Source organism: Bufo gargarizans, chromosome 1 (genome assembly GCF_014858855.1).
Source record: "Bufo gargarizans isolate SCDJY-AF-19 chromosome 1, ASM1485885v1, whole genome shotgun sequence".
Lineage (NCBI taxonomy): Eukaryota > Metazoa > Chordata > Amphibia > Anura > Bufonidae > Bufo > Bufo gargarizans.
The window spans coordinates 619,739,220-619,766,406 of record NC_058080.1 but is presented as its reverse complement, the minus strand read 5'-3'; the positions used below and the strand labels follow the sequence as shown (position 1 = coordinate 619,766,406).

The window sequence follows — 27,187 nt, the reverse complement described above, 5'->3', positions numbered from 1 at the left end:
TTCCAGCGTGGAACGCATCAGGAAGGCAGTGGAGCTTCCGGGACTGGGCCTGCCGATGCGTTCCAGCGTGGAACGCATCGGGAAGGCAGTGGAGCTTCCGGGACTGGGGCTGGCGATGCGTTCCACCGTGGAACGCATCGGGGAAGTGGTGGATGGTGCGGGGCATGGTGCGCGGGCGAGCGTTGCCGCAGGGAGACGCGCTGATGGTGGAGCCGGGGCCGGAGGTGGCGCCGGGAGATGTGGCGTGGCGGGGAAGCAGCTGAAGGCACTTACCACAGGCGAGACCGCCGCACAGGAGACGCGTAGCCTCTGCCTCGTCGCCCAAGCCGGAACCGGAAGTCGCACTCGGATGACGTCGCCGTAATCCGAGAAGCACTGCACGATGCCGACACCAGAGGAAGGGCGTGAGCCGGCTAAATACCCTACGCCCCTCCCACAAATGCAGGCTGGGAATCCAGCCTGCTATACATATATTTTTTCCAATTTCTTTATTGATATACAAAACGAATACACACAAAATATTAAAGCTTAATATAATTAATGCCATTTTACCCTAAACCTCTTCCCCCCCCCCCCCCCCCCCGTGATGCGGCCTTAGTCCATTTCTCTAGTACATCTCATCTCTCTGCTTATAGAGAATCCGTTCGCAGTTTTTAATCTTATTAACCAGGTTTATCCAGTTGTTTACCTCTGGAGTATGGCGTGCAAACCAGCTCCGACTAATCAGAACTCTGGCCAATAATAGTGTTCTACCTAACAGGATCTTTTGATATTTATGGCTACCTATTAACGAAAAGTCATTCAGTAAGAACAATTGTGGCTCAAGAGAAATACATATTTTTAATTTATGAGTAAGAAGATTATTAATACCGTTCCAGTAAACTCCAAGTTCTGGACAGGCCCAGAGCATGTGCAGATAATCCGCACCTATTATATTGTTTATAGTCGCTGCCCATGGATACGGCCACCGCTCGCCGGCCGCATCCATGGGCCGCGCCTGCGCACATCATTCCCTGGTGATCTAGTGGCGGCCGCAATTCTTCTCGAGATCGTGCACGTCTCCGGCCGGCCGCCCGCGCATGCGCAGATCTATTTTCCTTTGAGTTGCGTTGAAAATAGATCTGTGCATGCGCGGCCGGCTGATCAGTTCGTGGAAGGAAGAGACGAGTGCGGACGGCGTGGGATAGACAGCGGGGTGTGTATTTGTTATATATGCGATTGGGGGCAGATGAAGGTGAAGGTTAAATGGGGGCAGATGGAGGCTAGATGGGGGCAGATGGAGGCTATATGGGGGCAGATGGAGTTACTTTTGGGGCAGATGGAGGCTATATGGGAGCAGATGGAGTCACTTTTGGGGTAGATGGAGGCTATATGGGGCAGATGGAGGCTGTATGGGGGCAGATGGAGTCACTTTTGGGGCAGATGGAGGCTATATGGGGCAGATGGAATCACTTTTGGGGTAGATGGAGGCAAATGGAGGCTATATGGGGGCAGATGGAGGCTATATGGGGGCAGATGGAGGCTATATGGGGCAGATGGAGGCTATATGGGGGCAGATGGAGTCACTTTTGGGGCAGATGGAGGCTATATGAGGGCAGATGGAGTCACTATGGGGGCAGATGGAGGCTATATGGGCAGATGGAGGCTATATGGCGGCAGATGGAGTCACTTTTGGGGCAGATGGAGGCTATATGGGGGCAGATGGAGGCTATATGGGGCAGATGGAGGCTATATGGGGGCAGATGGAGGCTATATGGGGCAGATGGAGGCTATATGGGGGCAGATGGAGGCACTTGGGGGCTGGTGAAAGAGAAACAGATGGCGGCAGATGGAGTCACTTTTGGGGCAGATGGAGGCTATATGGGGGCAGATGGAGGCTATATGGGGGCAGATGGAGGCACTTGGGGTCTGGTGAAAGAGAAACAGATGTAGCAGAGCTGAATATGCGGCTGTTCTGACACAGTGCTGGTTGAAGAGAAAAACAGATGTAGCAGAGCTGTGTATGTGGCAGGTCAGCATCAATGCTGGTGAAAGATAAACAGATGTAGCAGAGCTGAATATGCGGGTGTTCTGACACAGTGCTGGTTGAATAGAAAAACAGATGTAGCAGAGCTGTATATGTGGCAGGTCAGCATCAATGCTGGTGAAAGAGAAACAGATGTAGCAGAGCTGAATATTCGGCTGTTCTGACACAGAGCTGGTTGAATAGAAAAACAGATGTACAGAGCAGTATATGTTGCAGGTCAGCATCAATGCTGGTAAAAGAGAAACAGATGTAGCAGAGCTGAATATGCAGGTGTTCTGACACAGTGCTGGTTGAATAGAAAAACAGATGTAGCAGGCTGTATATGTGGAAGGTCAGCATCAATGCTGGTGAAAGAGAAACAGATGTAGCAGAGCTGAATATTCGGCTGTTCTGACACAGTGCTGGTTGAAGAGAGAAACAGATATAGTAGAGCTGAATATGCGGCTGTTCTGACACAGTGCTGGTTGAATAGAAATACAGATGTAGCAGAGCTGTATATGTGGCAGGTCAGCATCATTGCTGTTGAAAGAGAAACAGATGTAGCAGGCTGAATATGCACCTGTTCTGACACAGTGCTGGTTGAAGAGAGAAACAGATGTAGTAGTGCTGAATATGCGGCTGTTCTGACACAGTGCTGGTTGAAGAGATAAACAGACAGATGTAGCAGAGCTGTATATGTCGCAGGTCAGCATCAATGCTGGTGAAAGAGAAACAGATGTAGCAGAGATGAATATGCAGGTGTTCTGACACAGTGCTGGTTGAAGAGAGAAACAGATGTAGTAGGCTGAATATGCGGCTGTTCTGATACAGTGCTGGTTGAAGAGAGAAACAGATGTAGTAGGCTGAATATGCGGCTGTTCTGACACAGTGCTGGTTGAAGAGATAAACAGACAGATGTAGCAGAGCTGTATATGAAGCTTTTTAGACACAGTGCTAGTGGGGGAGTAGAATAAAGATGTAGCAGAGCTGTATATGTGGCAGGTCAGCATCTATGCAGGTGAAAGAGAAAAAGATGTAGCAGAGCTGAATATGCGGGTGTTCTGACACAATGCTGGTTGAAGAGAGAAACAGATGTAGTAGAGCTGAATATGCGGCTGTTCTGACACAGTGCTGGTTGAAGAGATAAACAGACAGATGTAGCAGAGCTGTATATGAAGCTTTTTAGACACAGTGCTAGTGGGGGAGTAGAATAAAGATGTAGCAGAGCTGTATAGGAAGCCATTCAGCCAAAGTGATGTTAGAGGACTGGAGAAGACACATATAGCTGAGCTGTATATGCATCTATAAAGATACATAGTGTAAGGTTTATACACAACTGGAGTACAGCTTTAATAGAAACAAATCTGCATCAGTGCTGGTGGGTGGGGGTTGGTCAAGCTTTTGGGCTAATGTATATTATGTAATTATAGTTTTTGATGCACAGAATGGGTTTGTAAAAGATCAGACTGAGATTATATGTGTAAAACTGCAGAACAGCCACGTGTTACTGTGCACTGAGCTCACTTCACATAGCTCTCTGAGTGACCAGTCCCTTCACAGACACTGCAGGCTGCCAGACTGATGACTCATACTTTTCACATGTATGATGTCATAAGGAGGCGTGGCCGGCCTTCACTCTAGCTGCCTAAGCCCGCCCAGCCTTATCTGCAGAAAACCAGGAAGTGAACAGCTAGCTGGCAGCAATTGAGAATGAAGTAGCAAGATGAGAATACCCCTTTAAGTTGAAGGTACCTTCCTGGAAGTTGGGTCCAAGGTTTATCGGCCCATATAAGATCACGGCTATTATTAATCCTGCAGCTTTTCGTCTTGAGCTTCCTCAGGCGCTGAAAATTCATAATGTCTTCCATTGGTCTTTGTTGAAAAAATATGTGGAACCTTTACAGCTATCTTCCTTGCCACCCGCTCAGGTCATGGTGGACGGTAATTTGGAATTCGAGATCGCGAAAATAGTTGACTCTTGAGTTCTCCGTGGATCCCTTCAATATCTTGTCCACTGGAGAGTTTATGGAACGGAGAAGAGGATGTGGGTGCTGGCATTCGACATTAATGGCAATCGTTTAGTGAATGCCTTTCATAGATCTCACCCGGATAAGGTCGGTCCTGGGTGCCCGGAGGTCACCCATAGAAGGGGGGGTACTGCCACGGACATTCCAATGGCAGTTACCAGGAGATTGGAGAGACTGGCAACTCGTGGGTTAAATTGACAAGTTCCCTGTGGATCTTATTGTGTCTGTAGTTTGGTGAATGCCACACCCCTTGCTTCAGGTGTTGCTTGTTGGTAATTTACATTTCCCATAAGAAGCCGCTTCTCACTCTTGGAGGTACGGTTTATAGATTTTCTTCCTGTCTTCTAACTAGCTGGTCGGTTGTACTCTGTGGTGCTTCTGGAGTTGCCAGTTTTCGACTTTCAGCTAAATCTTGTCTTTTCTTATTGTATTGTGTTGGTATCTGGGCCTGAGACAGAGACTTCCATTCGTCCATATGGGGAGGAATGGGTTGTCTCTGGTCCTAACCTCATTCCAGGGCCTTATAGAGATATAAGGGCCTAGGTATCCTGCTTATGAATATTCCTACCTTCAAGGTCTATTCATATTAATAGGTATTAAGGGCCCGGATTAGGGTTGTCTAGGAGGTGACCTGTTCCTTCCCTAGTTTCCAGGCCCAGTTACTGTTCCCCTTCCCTTCAGTGTAGAGTTTTCCCCCCACACTGATCATGACACAAGTCCCATGTCCTCACGGGTGTAGACGCCGTTTCAGGAAAATTGCGGTTCATTACCATGAAGCGCGAGGAAATTCCCATTCATTGCGAATCAAATTTTTCTGGAAATTCTAAACGAATTCCACTTCGTCAGTTTGCATTCACTCATCTCTAATTATAACAAACCAAAGTATGTTCACTCATCAATAGCTGTTCTATAATGCATGGTTTGTGAAATCCTTCATGTTACCAGAGTTTCTTGATCTAGACACCTAGAATGAAATTATACGTGTTCCATTGCTCATGTGAGATTTCCCGTCACAAGATGCTCCGAGACTTCCAACTCACAGCAACAAATTGATTCCGTAACAGAGATCATGGGGCTACAGTTATGGGATTTACACCAAGTCCCATTTTGTGATTATCGGGTTTCACGGTAAGGGCTCTTTCATAGGAGCGAGTCCCTGGCATTGTCATGATTTGTAATGCTAGGCATCGCTGCTTGACCTTATTTTGACATGATAAGATCACTTTACTAGATTATGAATCAGTTTCACAAAGGTCAGATAGAAGCACACAGCATTATCAATGATGATAATACTGGCCGCCTCCTAAGTCAATTATGGTGGATACCTCTTTAGAAAGGAGCGTTATTACTAAAAGGGACACACCCCTGTGAATATTTACCCCACTAACATTTTGTATTATAACTGATGTTCCATGTTTGTTACACCAATATTTGTACACAAAAATGACGCTCTGGAGCCCAACCATTGGTATGCTTCTCTTGCAATGAAAATACGTTTACCTTGAGAGAAGACATGGATACATCTAATGTCGAGGAATCGCGGTTTGAATTCTCAAAATTGAAATCTTTACAAGCAGCCTGAAAAAATAAAATATTTAGAATTATTCAAATGACTTAGGCTACTTTCACACTTGCGTTCGGGGCTCCGCTTGTGAGTTCCGTTTGAAGGCTCTCACAAGCGGCCCCGAACGCATCCGTCCAGCCCTAATGCATTCTGAGTGGATGCGGATCCGCTCAGAATGCATCAGTATGGCTCCGTTTGGCCTCCGCTCCGCTCAGCAGGCGGACACCTGAACGCTGCTTCCAGCGTTTTCGTGTCCGCCTGGCCGTGCGGAGGCAAGCGGATCCGTCCAGACTTACAATGTAAGTCAATGGGGACGGATCCGTTTGAATTTGACACAATATGGCTCAATTTTCAAACGGATCTGTCCCCCATTGACTTTCAATGTAAAGTCTGGACGGATCCGTCTGAGGCTACTTTCACACTTAGAATTTTTTTTACAATATAATGCAGACGGATCCGTTCTGAACGCAAATGTGAAAGTAGCCTAACTTTGATTTTCAATTTAAAAATGTAAAACCTGTTGTTGTTTGAGATGTTCATTAAAAAAAAAATAGAGAGATATTGTTGTTCCCGCCTCTTGGTGTAGGGTATGGTTTGCCAAATAGAATAATTATTAGTTTGGCAGATACTATACAGCTATATTGCCAGATATAGCTATCTTATTTTTTGCCCCATAAGACGCACTCCCCCCCCCCCCCCCAAAAGTGTGTGTGTGGGGGGGTGGCAGTGCGTCTTATGGGGCGAATGCTGCCATTTTTAGTCTGCTAACACTGATACATCGCGGTCTGCGATACTGCACAGCGCGGCCTGCGATGTATCAGCGGGGAGGGAGGAGGGGCTGGAGGCTGGCAACTGCTGTTGGAATCGCAGCGGGGCCCACTGCAGTCACTGTACTTTATTACACCGGGCCCCGCACACAGCAGTATTCATATGTAAAGTGTAGGCAATCCTCTGCGGTAGTGCAATCCATGTAGTACTCACTATAAAACTCCTGTACTAGCAGGCAGGCTGACCTGTCACTCACTTTGTCACACGCACGCTCCGCCTGCTTCATTGATAAAGTGGGAGGACTATCTGCGTGAGGAAGTGAGTGACCAGCCAGCCTGCCGGCTAGTACGGGAGTTTCCTAGTGAGTACTACGTGGATTGTGCTACCACAGAGGATTGCTATACTTTACATATGGATTGCCTACACTTTATACAGTATATGAATACTGCTGTGTGCGGGGCCCTGTGTAATAAAGTACAGTGACTGCACCGGGCCCCGCAGCGATTTCAACACCAGTTGCCGGCCTCCACATCCTGTATTGGGGGTCACTATTTACACAGGGACACTGTTATGGGGGATTATGTGGATGTCACCTATATAGCATAAGATGCAATATATGTGTCATCTACAGATCCCCCCATAAAAGTGCCATCCACAGATCCCCCTATAACAGTGTCATCCACAGATCCCCCTATAAGTGTCATCCACAGATCCCCCTATAAGTGTCATCCACAGATCCCCCATAACAGTGCCATCCACAGATCCCCATAACAGTGCCATCCACAGATCCCCCATAACAGTGCCATCCACAGATCCCCCATAACAGTGCCATCCACAGATCCCCCATAACAGTGCCATCCACAGATCCCCCATAACAGTGCCATCCACAGATCCCCCATAACAGTGCCATCCACAGATCCCCCATAACAGTTCCATCCACAGATCCCCCATAACAGTGCCATCCACAGATCCCCATAACAGTGCCATCCACAGATCCCCCATAACAGTCAGATCCCCCATAACAGTGCCATCGACAGATCCCCATAACAGTGCCATCGACAGATCCCCCATAACAGTGCCATCGACAGATCCCCCATAACAGTGCCATCGACAGATCCCCCATAACAGTGCCATCGACAGATCCCCCATATTAGTGCCATCGACAGATCCCCCATATTAGTGCCATCGACAGATCCCCATAACAGTGCCATCCACAGATCCCCCATAACAGTGCCATCCACAGATCCCCCATATTAGTGCCATCCACAGATCCCCCATAACAGTGCCATCCAAAGATCCCCATATTAGTGCCATCCACAGATCCCCCATATTAGTGCCATCCACAGATCCCCCATAACAGTGCCATCCACAGATCCCCCATATTAGTGCCATCCACAGATCCCCCATATTAGTGCCATCCACGGATCCCCCATATTAGTGCCATCCACAGATCCCCCATATTAGTGCCATCCACAGATCCCCCATAACAGTGCCATCCACAGATCCCCCATAACAGTGCCATCCACAGACCCCCCCATAACAGTGCCATCCACAGATCCCCCATATTAGTGCCATCCACAGATCCCCCATATTAGTGCCATCCACAGATCCCCCATAACAGTGCCATCCACAGATCCCCCATATTAGTGCCATCCACAGACCCCCATAACAGTGCCATCCACAGATCCCCCATATTAGTGCCATCCACAGATCACCATTAGTTCAAAAGCACACCTTTTGGTTCAAATTTTTTTTTTTATTATTTTCCTCCTCAAAATCCTAGGTGCGTCTTATGGGCCGGTGTGTCTTATAGGGAGAAAAATACGGTATTTCTCTTGATGGAAAAAAGTACACCCTCACATCAGCAGTGTGATTGACTAGCTGTAAATACAACTTTTAGAAATGTCAGTCACCGCCCCTCCCCCACAAGCATAGTGGCTGAATCATCCCATATACAGCTCTGCTACATCTGTCTTTTCTTGTTCTCCACCAGCAATGTGACTGAACTGCTTTATATACTGCACTACTACATTGATCTATTCCCCTCCCCCACCAGCAATGTGGCTTTCTAGCTATAGCTGCAAATACTGGCATTGTGTAGTATTTAGTAGACAGAAACACATAAACACTCCAATAAATAAAGTAAGGTGCTACATTGGCATACCCAGCTCTGCTGTATGAAAATGCAGCAGTACTGTGTATTGTGATGTAGCTCCTTACTTTACTAGTATGAGTTAGTAGGTGTCTGTCTATGACATACAGCAGGGAAGTATTTATAGCTATAGCTACAAAGCCATAGTGGTGGGGGAGGGGAATAGACAGATGTAGCAGAGCTGTATATAAAGCAGCTCAGGGAAGATAGGTGTAGCAGAGCTGTATATGAGGAGGTTCAGCCACAGTGCTGGTGGGAGAGAGAAATAGACAGATGTAGAAGAGCTGTATATAAAGCTGTTCAGCCACAGTGCTAGTGAGGGAGGAGAATAGACAGATGTAGCAGAGCTGTTTATGAGGCGATTCAGCCACAGTGCTGGTGGTAGAGGGAAATAGACAGATATAGCAGAGCTGTATATGAAGCGGTTCAGCCACAGTGCTAGTGGGGGAGGGGAAGACAGATGTAGCAGAGCTGTATATGAAGTGATTCAAACACAGTGCTGGTAGTGGAGAGGAAGACAGATGTAGTAGAGCTGTATATAAAGCGGTTCAGGGAAGACAGGTTTAGTAGGGCTATATATGAAGCAGGGTTGGCGCCATCCTGGAGGAGACACTGTATGGGTAATGTCCTATGTCTTGTTTCAATGGAATTCTATAATGCACTTTAGACTAATCATGATGGATTAATTAGGACTTGTGTCCACTGTCCTGCCTTCATTGTATCCTATATATGCACTTTAGTAACAATTATGACGGACTAATTGGGATCTGCGTCCACTGTATGTCTCCTCCAGTGATGTCGTTTTTTTATCTCCTGTACCAATTCTTTTTAATCATGCATGTAATTAATTGTGATTTATTTAATTGTGATTTTTTTGTAATAAAGAATTAATCAGTATTAGCGGTCTGGCATTCTCTATGTAGGTTATGTATTAGTAATAGTATTGCCAAAGGCTTTTTTGCTTAAAGAAGTTTTCATCCCATGGTTGGGGTATTTATTGGATGTTCTATATATGAAGCGGTTCAGCCACAGTGCTAATGGGGGAGGGGAAGACAGATGTAGCAGAGCTGTATGGGAAGTGATTCAAACACAGTGCTGGTAGTGGAGAGGAAGACAGATATACTAGAACTCTATATATAGTGGTTCAGGGAAGACAGATATAGCAGAGCTCTATATATAGTGGTTCAGGGAAGACAGATATAGCAGAGCTCTATATATAGTGGTTCAGGGAAGACAGATATAGCAGAGCTGTATATGAAGCGGTTCAGGGAAGACAGGTGCAGCACATATAATAGAAAGTATTCTGGTGCAAATGCTACGCTAATAAATTTGAGATGCTTGGCAAATCATTTTGTACAAAATTATTTGGGGCCGTCTGCCACATGTCAAGGCGATCTCAGTAAGACGGGAACCTAACACTAAATACCACATTAACTGGTGCCATACTGGCCTCCATTACATTCAGGGAATGCAGGCTCCACATGCATGCCGAGCCCACATATTATGCCTCTTATGGTGCCACAATGGCCTCCATTATATTCTGGGGATGCAGGCTCCTCACGCATGCCGAACCCACACTATATAATCGTTAATTTCTAACGATAATTTGTTTTCCCTTAGTCCTAACAGTGGCACAGATGGGGGGTATTCTGCCCCTGTGGACTGGTTAGGACAGGTGGAAGTTTAATGAAACATAAAAATAAAAAACACTGGCATGCACACACCCTCCCTGCCCCCTATAAAGAGGGGCGTAGCCCTCATGCTGTTGTGTAGTAACAAGTAGACAAAACCCATAATTAAAAAACAAGGGGGGGAAATTTGTGTGCCACTGTTAGGACTAAGGGAAAACAAATTATCGTTAGAAATTAACGATTCCCTTACGTCCTAACCAGTGGCACAGATGGGGATTTAGCAAGTAGAAACCCCCATGGGAGGGTCCTCATGCCTGGCGGAAGATAACACTGTCCGGCCAAATGAGGAATAACTATGTATTCTAGTATCCACTCTATAGTGTGAGATAAAAGTGGAGTGAGAACTCCAAGAAGCTGACTTACAGATCACATCCAATGGGATCGAGCTTCTCTCTGCAAAAGAAGTGGCCACTGCTCGAGTAGAGTGGGCCCTTACAAATTCAGGGGGCTCCGAGCCCTGAGACATATAAGACTCCCGAATTGCCTCTTTAATCCAGCGACTGATGGAGGGCTTAGAGGCTTTCCTCCCCTTATGGGTACCGGAAAAAAGGATAAGGAGGTTTTCATCCTTCCTAAATACCTTGGAGCGTTCCAGGTAAATCCTAAGACATCTCGCAATGTCGAGGGTATGGAGCCCTCTTTCCTCAGAGGAGGGGGATGGAGCCAATGTTGGTAGGGAGATCACCTGGTTAATATTATCAAAGGAGGGAACCTTTGGGATGAAGGTGGGTAAAAATTTGAGGAGTACCCGATCCTGCAGGAACTTTGTATAAGGCTCAAAGGCAGAAAAAGCCTGGAGTTCCCCAACTCGCTTTGCAGAGGTAACAGCCAACAAGAAGGTGATCTTCCAGGTCAGGAACCTGAATCCCGCCTCCTCTAGGGGCTCAAAGGGGGGAGATGTTAACCCCCTGAGCACGACCGATAAATCCCAAACAGGGATAGGTCTGATTACTGTAGGCTTTAATCTTGAGGCTCCCTTCAGGAATCTCTTGATAAGGGGGTCTTGAGAAACCGCTCTGTTGAGACAAGCAGAGATTGCTGAAATCTGCACTTTAAGGGTAGCAGGTGATAGCCCTTTATCCAGACCGTCCTGTAGAAACTGTAGGATCATCGGGATGGAAGCTTCAGCGGATGTTTGCTGATGCCTAGAACACCAGGACGAAAAAATCTTCCAGATTCTGGAGTAGGCCTTGTTGGTAGCTTCCGATCTGGAGTGCTCCAGGGTTCTCAAGACAGACCCCGATAGCCCTTCTATCCTTGGAAGGGACTGATCAACCTCCAGGCTGTCAGGTTGAACATTTGAAGATTTGAGGAGACCTGGGTGCCCCCCGACACCAGTACTCTCTCTGGGGGAAGCCTCAGAAATTGACCCCGACTCATCTGTAAGAGTTGGGTAAACCAAGCTCTTTTCGGCCAGTATGGGATAATGGCTATAACTGACGCTTGGTCCTGCCTGATTTTCATCAAGACCCTTGGTATCAAGGAAATTGGAGGGAAGATGTAGGCCAGCCTGAACCTCCATGGGATTGACAGTGCATCTATTGCCACCGGGTTGTCCTCCCTGTAAAGGGAGCAATACCTCTCCACCTTGGTGTTGAACCTCGTTGCCATGAGATCGATCTCTGGCATGCCCCACCTGAGCGTTATCTCCTTGAAGACCTCTGGATGAAGTGACCATTCTCCGGTAGGAAGACCTCGGCTCAGGCGATCCGCAATCACATTGTGAACTCCGCGAATGTGAACGGCTGATACGTGGGTGAGGTTCAGTTCTGCCCAATCCAAAATCACCCCTATCTCTCTCAGGAGACTTTGTGACCTCGTGCCTCCCTGCTTGTTGATATACAACACAGCGGTCATGCTGTCTGATTGTACCTTCACTGCCTTCCCCCGAATGATGGGAGCAAAATGAAGAAGAGCTAGCCTGATTGCTCTGATCTCCAGGAGATTCGATGACAATAACCTCTCCTGAGGTGTCCAGGTTCCCTGGACTGTCTTGTCCTGAAGATGCGCACCCCAGCCTACTAGGGATGCATCTGAAGTAAGTATGATCCAAGAGGGCTGGATCAGGGACTTGCCGTCCGTGAGGTGGGACCACCACCTCAGAGAGGACCGGACTTTGTAAGGCAAGGAGAGCACGGAATTGAGTCCCCTTGGACTGTGATTCCACTTGGCTAATACTTCCGACTGGAGCGGACGTAGATGCCATAATGCCCAAGGTACCGCCTCTGCGGTTGAAGACATTAGTCCCAACATCCTCATCCATGTTCGGATTGTTACCCGTTTGGGTACAGAGAGGGAATGGGCTGTCTGTTGCACGGATTGCTTTCTTTCGGGAGTGAGATGAATCATCATCCTGACTGAATCCACCATGAACCCCAGGAACCTTACTGAGGTGGCTGGTTGAAGCTGGGATTTGTCCCAATTGATTACCCATCCTAACTGATGTAGGAATGTAACAGCCTGTTGGATGTGTTGGGACAGGATCGCTTGGGAAGGGGCTCTGAGGAGCCAGTCGTCCAGGTATGGAACTATACTCAAGCCTTGAAGCCTTAGTGCGGCCACCACAGAGACCACCACCTTGGTGAAAGTGTGTGGGGCTGAAGAGATCCCAAACGGGAGGGCCACAAACTGAAAATGCTTTAGGACCCCCCCGATATTTACCGCGATCCTTAAGAATCTTCTGGACCCAGGATGGATGGGAATATGGAGATAAGCATCCTTGAGGTCCAAGGTTGCCAAGAAATCTCCCGGCATAAGAAGATTGGTCACTGACTGGATAGTTTCCATACGGAACTTCTTTTGTCTTATGAAACGGTTGAAGAACCTCAAATCTATAATCATTCTCCACCCTCCTGTACTCTTGGGTACCAGGAAAACTGGGGAGTAGATACCTGTTCCCCTCTCTAGGAGAGGAACCTCTTCTAAGGCCCCCTTCTGGAAGTATTCTAGTACGTAACTTTCTAGAATCTTCTGCTTGTTGCTGGGAAGAAGCCTTGTCTGGACAAATTTGTCCAGAGGCCGACTGCTCAGGTCTACAAGGTAGCCCTGGGAGATTACACGCAGGACCCAACTGTCCTGGATATGATCCTGCCAACAAGGTAGAAAGTGTCGTAGGCGACCGCCTACGGGAATGTGGGGAGAAGGGAGCCCGAGATCTCCAGTCAGACCGGCAAAATACCAAGAGCCTCGAGGAGGCCCGCAATCAGAGCGCCGAGGACTTCTTGGGGGGTCTAGAACCCCGAGAGGATTTCCCTCCTCTACGGGAACCCCAATTCCTCTGGGGTCTGGGTTGCGGTTCCGCTCTGGAACCATACCCTCTGCCCCGACCACGAAAGGACTGCTGGGGAAGGGACTTGCCCTTCTTGTCCGACAGCCCCTCCATTATATGGTCTAGCTCTGCACCAAAGAGCTTGCCGGGTTCGTACGCCATGGCACAAAGATTGTGCTTCGAGGTCGTATCTGCCTTCCAGGGCTTCAACCAAAGCGGACGCCTGCCCGCGGTTGACAGAGCCATAGACTTAGATGCCAGCTTAAGTTGTTGTGGAGCTGCGTCACACAAATAGTCAATGGCAAGGCTGGCCGTCTTGCATGAGGCCAGAATGTCATCCCTAGAGACCCCCTGGTCCAGGTCAGACTCAATTTGGGAAAACCTCGTTTTTAAGAAATTCGCCACTTCGGACGACGCAATCGCGACTGAGGCGGAGGCCGAGGCTGAAGAATAAGCGCGCCTAAGGGCGCAGTCCGCCTTCCTGTCCATCGGGTCCAACAAACTTGACCCGTCGTCTGAAGGGATCAGGGTCCTCCTGGAAAGCTTCGCGATGGCCATGTCCACCTTAGGGACAGGCCCCCAGGAAGATACCTGATCCTCCTTGACCGGAAACACGGCCTTAAACCTTTTGGTCAACACTGGACCTTTTTCTGGCTTTCTCCACTCTGTTTTCATCAGAGACAGGAGAGAATCATCCGCTTTGAAGGCCCTAGGCCCCCTAGAGGCAGAGGATGAGGCTTCCCCCGGGTCAACGTCCTGGTCCCCCGACCGGACGGATTTTAGTAGCCGCTGGGCCTTCTCCAGCGGGAAAAAATAGGAGAAACCATCCTCCTCGTCCGAGGAGGAAGCGGAGCCCTCCCTCGCCTCCTGACCCCCCGAGACCTCCATCGCACGATGGGGGGAGGAGGGACGATGACGCTTGGCGACCAAGGCACTCTTCAGCTCCTGTATGGAGGCGTTGACTTGGGACATGTTTGACTCCATGTACCCTTTTACCCAATCCACCACATCGTGGACAGATGGCTCCAACTGGGGGAGTGACTTGGCCCTACAGGGTGGGCAGCGGGAGAAATCGTACGAGTCCTCCAGGACAATCTGGCAATCATGGCACTGCAAGTGGCGCCTCTTGCCCGCGGATTTCCGGCTGGGGTCACGCTCTCCTCCGTCACCGGTAGACGACATGGCTGAAAATAAAAAAAAAACATGAATTTAACAAAATTCAAGAAAAATAGAGCTTAATCGCAAGTTTCAGGATCTTTACCCAGAAGATCCTAGCAAGCTCTTTATAATAAGACAACAACTGATTTACAGCACAGAGGTAACAAGACTCTCTAGCACCAAACCACACTCAAGGTTGACAGCAAGCTGCGCTCCAGGAGACTGAACCTGGAGCTTCACCAGGTTTAAATAGGGCTTCTTGGCGCCAAAACGAAAGTCCCGCCCCCAAGGGGGGCGGGGTAAACCTCCGATTTTAACTCCTTGAAAAACAAGGAAAAAGATCTCTGTATTAGGGCCCAGAAAGGGACCCTGCACATATTAAAGGCCCCTTGGCCTAATTTCACTAAAATACACCTCCGGCCGCGCTAACAAACGGCCGGAGCGAAAAACCGGAAGTGACGTTACTTAACGTCACTCCCGCAAGATGGCGGCGCCCAGCAACATGCGGGACGCCGCTTCACCGCTCCAGCCAACCATCCGTCGGCCGGAGCGAAAACCCGGAAGTGACGTAACCCGACGTCACTTCCGCAAGATGGCGGCGCCCAGCCGAACATGTGGGCACCGCTACCGCCGCTCCAGCCACTCCACCCCGAACAGAGGTACAACCTAGACAGGGCATAAGGAGACCAGCTAAGGCCGGAGGGTATCCTCCGGCCGCATAGGGGGAGCGGCACAGGTCCTAGGAACCTATAAAGAAAAAAGGGAATCGCACTCTCTCCACCACAAGGATGGAGGAGTGCACCACCCGTCCCGTCCTGTCCGCAGGACAGAAAAAAACACAACAGCATGAGGGCTACGCCCCTCTTTATAGGGGGCTGGGGGGGCGTGTGCATGCCAGTGTTTTTTATTTTTATGTTTCATTAAACTTCCACCTGTCCTAACCAGTCCACAGGGGCAGAATACCCCCCATCTGTGCCACTGGTTAGGACGTAAGGGAATACCTCTTTGGTGCCGGCCTCCATTTTGTTCAAGGAATGCAGGTTCCACTAGCATGCTGAGCCCACTCTGTATTCCACCTTACCTGGTGCCAAATGGCCTCCAATACATACAGGGAGAGTAGGCTACAGCTTAATAGCTATACTAATTAAAACCAGCCTACAGTGCAGACAGGTTAATCAGGAGTGCACAACCAGCAGAGTCAGCCACACCTCCGATATAAACTGCAAAGAAATATTGGGGGTTAGTCAGCGCATCCAGTGCGCAGGTGCGCGTTGCCATGGCTAAAAGCAGAAAGGCAAAAAAAAATATATAATGCAACAGCACTCTGCAATCCAAATAAAGTACAATAATGCCAAAATAATAGAAAGTATTCTGGTCTGTCCTATAGGCTGGTTTTAATTAGTATAGCTATTAAGCTGTAGCCTACTCTCCCTGTATGTATTGGAGGCCATTTGGCACCAGGTAAGGTGGAATACAGAGTGGGCTCAGCATGCTAGTGGAACCTGCATTCCTTGAACAAAATGGAGGCCGGCACCAAAGAGGTATTCCCTTACGTCCTAACCAGTGGCACAGATGGGGGGTATTCTGCCCCTGTGGACTGGTTAGGACAGGTGGAAGTTTAATGAAACATAAAAATAAAAAACACTGGCATGCACACGCCCTCCCTGCCCCCTATAAAGAGGGGCGTAGCCCTCATGCTGTTGTGTTTTTTTCTGTCTCTGTATTCCACCTTACCTGGTGCCAAATGGCCTCCAATACATACAGGGAGAGTAGGCTACAGCTTAATAGCTATACTAATTAAAACCAGCCTATAGGACAGACCAGAATACTTTCTATTATTTTGGCATTATTGTACTTTATTTGGATTGCAGAGTGCTGTTGCATTATATATTTTTTTTTGCCTTTCTGCTTTTAGCCATGGCAACGCGCACCTGCGCACTGGATGCGCTGACTAACCCCCAATATTTCTTTGCAGTTTATATCGGAGGTGTGGCTGACTCTGCTGGTTGTGCACTCCTGATTAACCTGTCTGCACTGTAGGCTGGTTTTAATTAGTATAGCTATTAAGCTGTAGCCTACTCTCCCTGTATGTATTGGAGGCCATTTGGCACCAGGTAAGGTGGAATACAGAGTGGGCTCAGCATGCTAGTGGAACCTGCATTCCTTGAACAAAATGGAGGCCGGCACCAAAGAGGTATTATATAGTGTGGGTTCGGCATGCGTGAGGAGCCTGCATCCGCAGAATATAATGGAGGCCATTTTGGCACCATAAGAGGCATAATATAATGTGGGCTCGGCATGCATGTGGAGCCTGCATTCCCTGAATGTAATGGAGGCCAGTAGGGTACCAGTTAATGTGGTATTTAGTGTTAGGTTCCCGTCTTACTGAGATCGCCTTGACGTTTGGCAGACGGGCCCAAATAATTTTGTACAAAATTATTTGCCAAGCATCTCAAATTTATTAGCGTAGCATTAGCACCAGAATACTTGCTATTATTTTGGCATTATTGTACTTTATTGGGTTTGCAGAGTGCTGTTGCATTGTATATTTTTTTCCCTATGGTCTAAGGTTTATACACAACTGTAATGGAAACAAATCTGCATCAGTGCTGGTCGGTGGGGGTTGGTCATGTTTTATGGGAGTCAAAAGCACAGATCATATGGCTACTAGCTCACATGCTTTTGGGCTAATGTATAGTAGTCAATTATTGTTTTGCTGCACAGAATGGGTTTGTAAAAGATGAGACAGGTTCTGTGTGTAAAACTGTATTAGACTGCAGTCTACTTGCTCTCTGAGAGATGATTCCCCAGCAAGGGGGGTGGGCTTCACAGTCACTGCAGGCTGCCAGACTGATGACTCATACTATCCACAGGAAGGAGCCGCAAGGACTGAGTTCTCACTGTGATGTCATAAGGAGGCGTGGCCAGCCTTCACTCAAACTGCCTAAGCCCGCCCCGCCTTAGGGTCCATTCACACGTCTGCAATTCCATTCCCGAAAAAAATAGAACATGTCCGATTTTTTTCCACAATTGCGGACAATAGGCATTTTCTATTAAACGCCGGCGATGTGCGGTCCGCAAATGTCATAAATCCAGGTGAGGACGAATTGGCAAGATGTGAAAACCCCCTTTAATGGGAGTCTTTCACTTAAAATCACCATTCTAGAACACTAACATCAGGATCTCCGTTACATTCCCCATATTAGAATGCTACCTTCCATATTGCTGTCCATCGCCGATTTTCTCAGAAAAACACTTGTATTCAATATGTTAGCTACTGAAGGTGCCCAGAGGCGGCGTTCATGCGGCCGTTGCCCAGGCCCCTCGTCGCTTTTCATACGAAAACCCTCCTCTTTCACCCCTCTGGCCTGCTTTAGGTTCTTCTGATTACGTCCAGCGCCAGCGCTGTTCAACAGCGCCTGCGCACTTCGTTCCCCATTATGGGCAGAGGCACAAGAGCGTTTAATTGGCATGTGCCGGCCCGTACATCCCGATCTAGCCGGCCTTGTGCCTCTGCCCATAGGGAATGAAGCGCACAGGCGCGGCGAGTCTGTTGAACAGCGCTGGACGTAATCATTAGAACCTGAGAAAATTGGCGATAAACAGCAATATGGAAGGTAGCATTCTAATATGGGGAATGTAATGGAGATCCTGATGTTAGTGTTCTAGAATGGTGATTTTAGGTGAAAGACTCCCTTTAATGTATTTCAGTACCTACCACTGTGTAACAGTTTGGCATTGTAAAGAGATTTAGAGCGGACACCAGCTTATATCTATGGGTTGTTTTTTTTTCTATTTCTAATGGTACAGCCCGCCTCCCCCTCCACAGATAGTACAGCCCGGAAGGTGTAGTAGCCGGCCTCTGGCTCTGCGCCCTCTCTCGCTGGTGGATGCGCTGCTGGATGGTTGTGTGCGAGACGCGCTGAGGACTAGGCCACGTGGTCTGGACATGGCGGCTCCCAGCGAGACAAACGGAGGGGACCTGAAGAGTCGGAGTGGGGCAGTAGGATGAGACCCCAGGCGTACGCTATGGCTATACATAAGGTAAGGCTTGGTGGCCACGTGACGTCATACCGTGCGTGCTCCGAGGGGAGCAGATTTCTAACGTTGTGTGCTTGGTCCCACGTGACTTCAGGCCACGTGCAGTGATGGCGGCTCCTGTCCCTCTTCTAGAACATCTAATAGAGGGGGATACATCTGACGGTAGTCTGGGCGGATACTCTTAGGGGTTTTCTCCTTAAATTTTGTGAACTAATGGGGGATTGTGTCCTGCTGCAGACAAGCACGGGCCTCAGCCATTGAGGTCATTGGCTACAGCAAAGCATGTGACTTTCAATGAGGAAGTTGACCTGTGAGGACCCCCAGTGCATGGAGCAGGTGAAATAACCTTCAATAGGTCATAGTGACACCTGAGTGCTGAGATGTCACTAGAACAGGGAGAGAAGGGCTCTTATATCGTGCACTCTCCTCGCACCAGCAGACGGAATACAGACTGTCTCGTAGACTGTCTCCTGCAGCAAGGTGAGATCACTGTGAGCCCTTCTCTCCTCGTTCTAGCGATCGCTGAGTCTCCGCACTCTGATCTAAACCTGTGATATCTCAGTCCCGGACACGTTAATGCTGCAGAAGTGGCGCTACAGGGACCGTATCAGGCGGCTGGAGCAAACCCACCAGATGTCACTGCCAGGGCCACGCACTGATCTGCCCCCTGTGATGAGTGGTTTAGGGTTGAAAGCTTGTGAACTAAGCAGAGCATTGCTGTATCTGGGGGGAAGACTTGTCATTGCAATGTCACATTTACAGCCGCTGCTGATGACGCATGTAATAAGGTTCTGGATGCTTTCTTCTAGGGCCGTCTCCGATCCATGAGGCTCATCGTCTGGTAAGACGCACACTCCAAGGCGCCTGGTGCTGCTCTACAGAAATAAAGGGTCAGTTATTCTCTCTAATCAATCATGTGGCGGGTTTTACAGGGCCCATATTAAAAGGGTTGTCTCATCTGGACATAGGAAATTTAGGTGGACTTTCTACAGTTGGGATCAATGCTGCCACTTTTTTTTTTTTTTTTTTTTTTTTTTTTCTCCATCCCAAGGTTATGCCATAAATGTCTGAGCAGGGCCCAGGTGTGCGCTCCAGGAACAGGCTGCTCAAGCTCGGCTCTCTCCTGATATAGTGCAGTGACTGTAGAACATCCTGCGTATGTGACGTCCAGATGGGAACAACCCTTTAACCGGTGCCCGTTGCCTTTGTGTTGCCCATTTACTTTATAAGTGGTGAATGTGGTGTCAGAAAAGGCAGAAAATAATCCCACCGTGGCCTACCACACTTTAGGATGGTCGCCTCCTTGGGTGTATGGCTGTGCTGGAATAATCTAGAATCTGCGCTGGCTGGAGCAGGTTATGAAACATTTTATTTTTTGTGTGTGTGAAATGGGTATTCATCCCATTTTGGATATTGAAGGGATATTCCCTAGATATTTATAGCGCATCTAATCTATATGCCATAAGTGCCTGATAAATGCAGGTCCCACCTCCGTAGAAGTGAATGGACAGTGCTGCTCACCTCCATTTTCTGTCTGATCAGCTGCCACCAGGTGGACAACGACACACATTGGGAATACGCTGTTTCTCAGCGCAGATTCTCATGTGGATAAACAGATTACACTAACCTCACTCTGGATTGTTTCTGCTCAGAAATTGACCTACGCTGCAGACTTCCAAATCTGCAGCATATTAATGATGTTTGCCGTTTTAGGCCTCATGCACACGGCCGTGGTTTTGGTCCGCATCCGGGCCGCAGTCTTTGCAGCTCGGGTGCGGACCTGTTCACTTCAATGGGGCTTCAAAAGATGCGGACAGCACTCCGTACCGTGGTCCGCAAAATAATATAACCTGTCCCATTGTCCGTTTTGCGGCCAAGAATAGGCAGTTGTATTAATGGCTCTCCGTGCCATTACGCAAATTGCGGAACGCACACGGGCGCCATCTGTTTTGCGGTTCCTCAATTTGCGGACCACAAAACGCACCGTTGTGTGCATGAGACCTTAGCTGCGGTTTTCACCCTTTTTTCAATGGAAAGGTGAGGTCTGCAGCAAAACCGTATCAATCCATAATTAGAAGTTGCGGCTTTGCTGCAGAATCACTCATAAATCCGCGTGGAGATTTGTGTGGGTCTTATGTGCGTTGAGCTGTACCCGTGTGCAGGTGGCCTAATGGTGCATCATCAGCATGTCTCACAGGTTTGAAGATTGGTATCTGACTGGATCGATGGCAGAGTGCAGCTCTATTAGGGCTCTTTCACATGTGTGTCCCTTGTGGGAATCGCTCTCCGTGTGAGAGAGGGATAATGCGGTGTGGACTTGACCTTTCTGTAATGGACTCATACTGACATAAAGCTGTCGGTATGATTCCGTTACAGAAAGGTCAGGCAGAGGCACACGGCATTATCAATCATGATACCGTGTGATTCCCAAGTCCAGAACACACAATACCTTTTGCATGGAGTGCGATTCCTGCAAGTAACGCGCTCGTGTGAAAGAGCCCTTATTGTCAGCCCCATAGAGAATGAATGACCCCACAGAAGACTAGGTGAGTTTTATTGCGAGAACTCCTTTTGAGCATCTTTTTGTTTGCTGTAAAAATAGATTTTGCATTTGTTTCCTGTTAGGTAATGACTATTGTCATGTGATTGTTTCCAGGTTCCGTACTTGCCCTTCATTTGAAGATTAGTAAAGTGGGGTTCATCAGCTGAATCAACTGCAAATCCGCTGTTGAGGGGACATCTTTTGGTGCAGTCACAGACAAGACATATGTATCAGGATAACTTCTTTATTAATAGCTTTATGACAACGCGGTTCAGAGTCATTGGGTGTCAGCCAGAGGATGCGTCCGGATACTCCGAAGAGCTGGCTTCTCAGTGTGATTGTGTCAAAAGATGTCCACTCAACAGTGGTTTTGAAGTTGCTTCAGCTGCTGAACCCCACTTTGCTGCTACCCCGTGAAGGTTGGCTCCCAGTGCAGTGAGGATCCAGAAAACATCAAGAATGGTGGTCTGCCAACAAAAGGTGAGCATTTCCATCTCCTCTACAGACAATCCCAACATACTTACCCTGTGAGTGTCTGCCTTTGTTTTCTCTTGTTTACCATATACAACTTTTTTGGGCAAAGTTTTTATCTTAAAGGGGCTGTCCAGGATTTTAATATCAATGACCTATCCTTAGGTTGTCAATATTAGGGCTTGTTCCCACGACCGTATGGCTTTTTTTCTTCAGTGTTTTGCGGGCTGTTTTTAATTAATCATTTTTTGTTTCAGTAGTGTTTCTAGTTCCATTCCATTTTTCTGTATGGCGTATACAGTAATTACATATAAAAAATTGGGCTCGGCATAATTTTTAATAAATGGTTCCGCAAAAAACGGAACAGATAGTGAAGACATACGGAGTACTTTCCATATGTGCCTTTTTTGTGTGTGGAACAATTGAAATGAATGGTTCCATATACAGAATGCAAAAAAAAAACATTTGTGTGAAAGAGGCCTTAGGTTGGTGGTGGTCTGACTCCTTTGAAAGGACTGCAGCGCTCTGGTAAGCACTATGGCCTCTATTGTTTGTCAGGCACAGTGCTATACATCATGTATGGGACTAAGCTGCATGTAGTACCATGAATAGCCACTACAGGATGTGTGGCACTGTGTCCAGTAATAGAGTGTGCAGCTGGTGGATGGGTCATCAATATGATCTTGGACAACCCCTCTTAATCTGACACTTTATCCTGCAGGCAGATAAGGGAATTCCCTGATGGAACTGTCCCAGTCTAAACTGTGATTTCAGATCATAGTGGGAAAACATCATACTGGATAGAGGATCTGAAAATGCTTTATAGCAGGAATGGCCAACCTGCGGCTCTCCAGCTGTTGCAAAACTACAACTCCCAGCATGCAAAGACTGCCTACAGCTATTAGCCTACAGCAGGGCATGGTGGGAATTGTAGTTTTACAACAGCTGGAGAGCCGCAGGTTGGCCAGCCCTGCTTTATAGTGTCTGAGTTGTCCCTGTTATCCCTTCTAGAAATGTATGGATACGTTGACAGCTGGGGAGGGGTTGTCCTTAGTCTGATGCTGTCCAGTAACGGGCACACCTGTTGGACAATTGGAATAATAATGTACATTTGTAAATGTTTTCATGAATTTCTAGTAATAGAAGAATTCAATTTCTTTAGGCGCAAGGTTAAGAATGTTACTTGCCTTCGTGTTACCCGTTCATTTTATTAAATGATGAATGTGGCGTCAAACAAGGCATACAGTAATTTCCTTGCCCCTTATCGTGCCCTGAAGTTATTTCATGGTACTGGGTTGCATGGGAACAGTTCAGTGTATTGTGCCATTTTTGCAGTTTCCTCAGATTTTTAGCTTTGTGGTCTCCTTGTCTAAAGAGGCATCTGAGTTATCACAGTGCAATAAGATGTTGTACACATTGGTGCATCTTAAGCCCTACCCTTCCAGTGTCTGAGGCTACCTGCACATGGGTTCAGGTTTCAAAACAAAAGTATGTGACTTTTAGGGATGAGCGAATCTACTTCGGATAAAACCTCCGAAGTCGATTTGCATAAAACTTGGTTTCAATACTGTACAGAGCGAGCGCTCCATACAGTATTAGAATGTATTGGCTCCGATGAGCCGAAGTTATTACCATATTTTGCATCTATAGGCCGAAAAAGTGGGGGGAAAATAGCAATGGGTCTTATGGGGGGGGGGGGGCAAATGCTGCGACTCAAGGGGAATATGCTGAGGGACGAGGGGTTGGAGGCCGGAATCTGTTTCTGTAATGGCAGCGGGGCCTGCTCTCTGTAGTATACGGTAATCATATCTAACTTGTGGCTATTGTTTAAAGTATGCCAATCATCTTAAATCTAGCGCTGCACTACTAACTTCTTGGAAGTCAGGCGGATGGGCGCTTGTAGCATAGCTCACTACGTCCCTGCGCCGCCCACTGTATGAATGAAGCAGGTGGCGTAGTGAGCTATGCTACAAGCGCCCATCCGCCTGACTTCCAAGAAGTTAGTAGTGCAGCGCTAGATTTAAGATGATTGGCATACTTTAAACAATAGCCACAAGTTAGATATGATTACCGTATACTACAGAGTGGGCCCCTGTGTAGTAGAATAGTGACTGCACCGGGCCCCACCGCCATTAGACACCGGCCCCCATTCACTACACAGGGACACTGTTATGGGGGATCTGTGGATGATGCATAAGATGCTATATATGTGTCATCCACAGATGCCCCCATAAGTGCCATCCACAGATGACTCCAGAACTTTCTTCTTTTTACCTCTTGCTTTATTGTGATTTTAAATCTACAGGTTCCAAAAATTAAGATTTTATTTTTCTTTCTAGGTAGTTTGGAAGTCTACATGACCAGCTTGAGAATATGAACGAGTTGTCTGAAGATTATACGTTCTGACTTTTTTTTTTTTAAGTCTCAGATAATTTTAGATTATCTTGTATTTTTCTAAAATTACATTAAAGCAGTTTAAACCAATTGGATGAGGTCTTTATAATGTGTGAACAAACTTAGTATGGAAAGCCTCCTGTACTTCATGGCATGAATCATATACAGATGTGGCCTGCACATCCACGTTATACACTAATCTACTGTTGATAAGCAAAACTTGTGTGCTCGGTGTACCTCAAACTGTGACCTTTCAGCAAGAGGGCTGTTGGAGGTGACGGCCAGCATGCATGGTGCATCTAACAGCATTGCTCCCTTTTGACAGGGGGCTTATTACACAGATTTAGGAAAAACCTGTACTAATGACCTCGTTTTACTTTTTCTAAACTTTGTTTAGCAGCTATAGATCAATGTATAACATGTAAGGTCCATGAATTATGGTAATTTGGAATTTTTTGATACGCAAATATGAAGAATTTAACAGTGATGTGATATTTCTGTTGAAAGTACCTCAAAGTGGTTTTCGAAGACTTCATATTGAAGGCCTGTGTATTGGGTTCATACATATAAGGTAACCTTCACATGTGGCAGACTTTCACAGACACTTTCTGTGACTGAAAATCGGGTCCATTCATCTGAATGAGGTTGTTTTGGTGGCAGGCACAAGGATTTTGCAAGCCTCTTTCAGGTGAATGGAGCAGTAATGGTGTGCCTGGATACTGCTGCGGACGGTGGCCACATGCCGTATCACAGCTGCTGTTTGTAAACCATGGCCGTGGAGAATAGCTATTAAGTTTTAAAACATTTGTATGGGTTAAAGATTTTTAATTATCTTGGACAAGCCCTTTAAGGGTACCTGCACACGGATACTGCTGAACATCCGCACAAATTTCCATGCGAACAGCAATTTCTAGTATCATTTGGAAATGGCACATAGAGCAATTAATACATAAAAAAAACGACCCTCATCGTCCACACATACATCCCTTGAGATGAAGGGGAGAGTTCTATGCACCAACACTCTCGCCCCTCTTGATTGCGTGGAATGGAACGTCTGCGCCACCCAAGCCTTGTGAATAAGATGTTTTCTCTCAGAAAAAAGCTTGAGGCACAAAATTGCCGGTTGATACGTTTGTAGAGCATAAACTGCATTACGTTTAGCAGATTGATTTAGCCCCCATAACATTAACAATGAGCACTGTATTAAATAACATGGCCCCACATTCTGTATCTGTATTATAATAGCTTATGGCATGTAACAGTTCAGGTACCACAGCTTAGATCCTTCTCGGCAGAGTCCAGCCACTGTCATGCAGCACACGGATCCTCAAACAAGTGTTTTATCCTTTGCCACGACACGCCGTTCTGCGGGATATAGCATAAAATACTGAAGTTGTAGTTGTCGCAGTCTCTATTTAACATCAATAAAATGTGCACGCTTTAGCTGAGAAGTCAGGAAATAGATCCGGTTTCCATTGATGGTCAAATCGTCAGTCTCTTGCACCTCTCAAAATGGCATCCTGGTCACGAAAATGAAGAACTCAGCAATAAAGGACTCGGTGGGGGCAAAACGGCACCCTTTGCTCCCCCTCCACAGCGACAAAAGGAGATGGCTTTTCTTTTCCAATAGACACTTTTCCACAAATGCAACAGCATCTGTACGTTCTGGCACACCAATCATGCGCACATTATTTCACCACAGCCTGTTTTCCATATTGTCAGCTTTGGAGATAAGCATGGGGACATTATGAATCACCCGCTGCATGTCCCTTTTAACTGGCGGCATTTGGTCTTCAAATCACTAAGACACTTGTCTTGTCTTAGTAGCCCTATAATCCTCTTTCAGGCCAAAGAAAATTGTTAGGTCAGCACTACTCACTGGAGTTCCAATTCGTGGGGGTGCCTGCAGCGTTGGATCCCGGTCTGGGGGTTCCTGTGATAAACAGAAGAAGCCGCGGCACTCAGAAGGATAAATTCCGATTTCTTTCATTTCACCTCTTGTGGCAAATAAAAGAAATCGGAATTTATCCTTCTATTTGCCACAAGAGGTGAAATGAAAGAAATCGGAATTTATCCTTCTGAGTGCCGCGGCTTCTTCTGTTGTTACTCTTTCAAGCCACCCACATTGGTAGTAAGTGCAGCATTGCATTGTATCACCGCTGAAAAGATATCCTTGATGGTGGGCTCAAGTGCTGGGGCGGCCATCTTGCCCTTAAGATCACTGACCTCAGAGTCCTCTGATAAGTTGTCATCCAGCGGCAGCATATGCATCCAGGACCCGGAGCAGGAAGCACAGATTCTGTGGTGTGAGCAAACTTTTCAAGTCGCACTGCCACATCCGACAGCTTCACTGACCGGCGCCATTTTGCTTTGCCGGGGTGGCGCATTCACCGTCCTTTCCCTCCTTCTCTTTAGCTTTTTGACATCTCATGGCGGTGCGGTAAGACTGCGGGGCACCTGGGGAAGCACTTCACTGTACTGGCCAGTAGTTAGAGCCCCAGATGATAGAGGAGAAGCATGTCTTACAGGATATTTAGCTGAGCGCCGCACATCCGCTCACATCTCCAGTCAGAAATTGCTGTGTGCGGGGACGTGGCCTAATAGTGGACTTGATGCGGTTTTGCACGTCTCACCCTTCATTAGGAAATGGGGAAATGTGCAGCTCAAACTGCAAATATAATTGACATGCTGTGAATTTGGAAATATGCACAGCAGGTCAATTTCTGTGCAGAAAAAAATCTGCAAAGTGAGGTTTGTTTAATCTCATACACTTTGCTGGTACTGTATTAGGACTCATGCACACAATTGTATTTTGTGGTCCACAAAACATACAGATAACGTCCGTCTGCGTTCTATATTTTGTGGAACGGAGCAGCTGGCCCTCAATAGAACAGTCCTTGTCTAAAATGCGGAAAATAATAGGTCATGTTCTATTTTTTTGCAAAACGAAATGCTCACAGAGTAACTTATTTTTTTTTTTTGCAGACCCACTCAAATGAATGGTTCCGCATATGGTTCGCCAAAAAAACAATGGACACAAAGAAAATACATTCATGTGCATGAGCCCTTAGGCTAGGTCTACACAACTACATGTGTCCATTTTGAA

The 27,187-nt window shown here is 47.2% G+C and overlaps 1 long non-coding RNA gene and 2 other non-coding genes across 3 annotated transcripts; all 3 read left to right on the top strand.

The window, feature by feature from the left end:
- Positions 1-18,516: 18,516 nt before the first annotated feature.
- LOC122935445 lies at positions 18,517-24,171 on the top strand. Its single transcript, XR_006388790.1, has 4 exons — positions 18,517-18,677; positions 19,484-19,564; positions 21,331-21,696; positions 24,027-24,171. It is a non-coding gene; the product is annotated as an uncharacterized LOC122935445 (long non-coding RNA).
- On the top strand, positions 19,875-20,005 carry LOC122925293. Its single transcript, XR_006387604.1, has one exon. It is a non-coding gene; the product is annotated as a small nucleolar RNA SNORA13 (small nucleolar RNA).
- LOC122925294 lies at positions 22,872-22,998 on the top strand. Its single transcript, XR_006387605.1, has one exon. It is a non-coding gene; the product is annotated as a small nucleolar RNA SNORA13 (small nucleolar RNA).
- Positions 24,172-27,187: the final 3,016 nt, after the last annotated feature.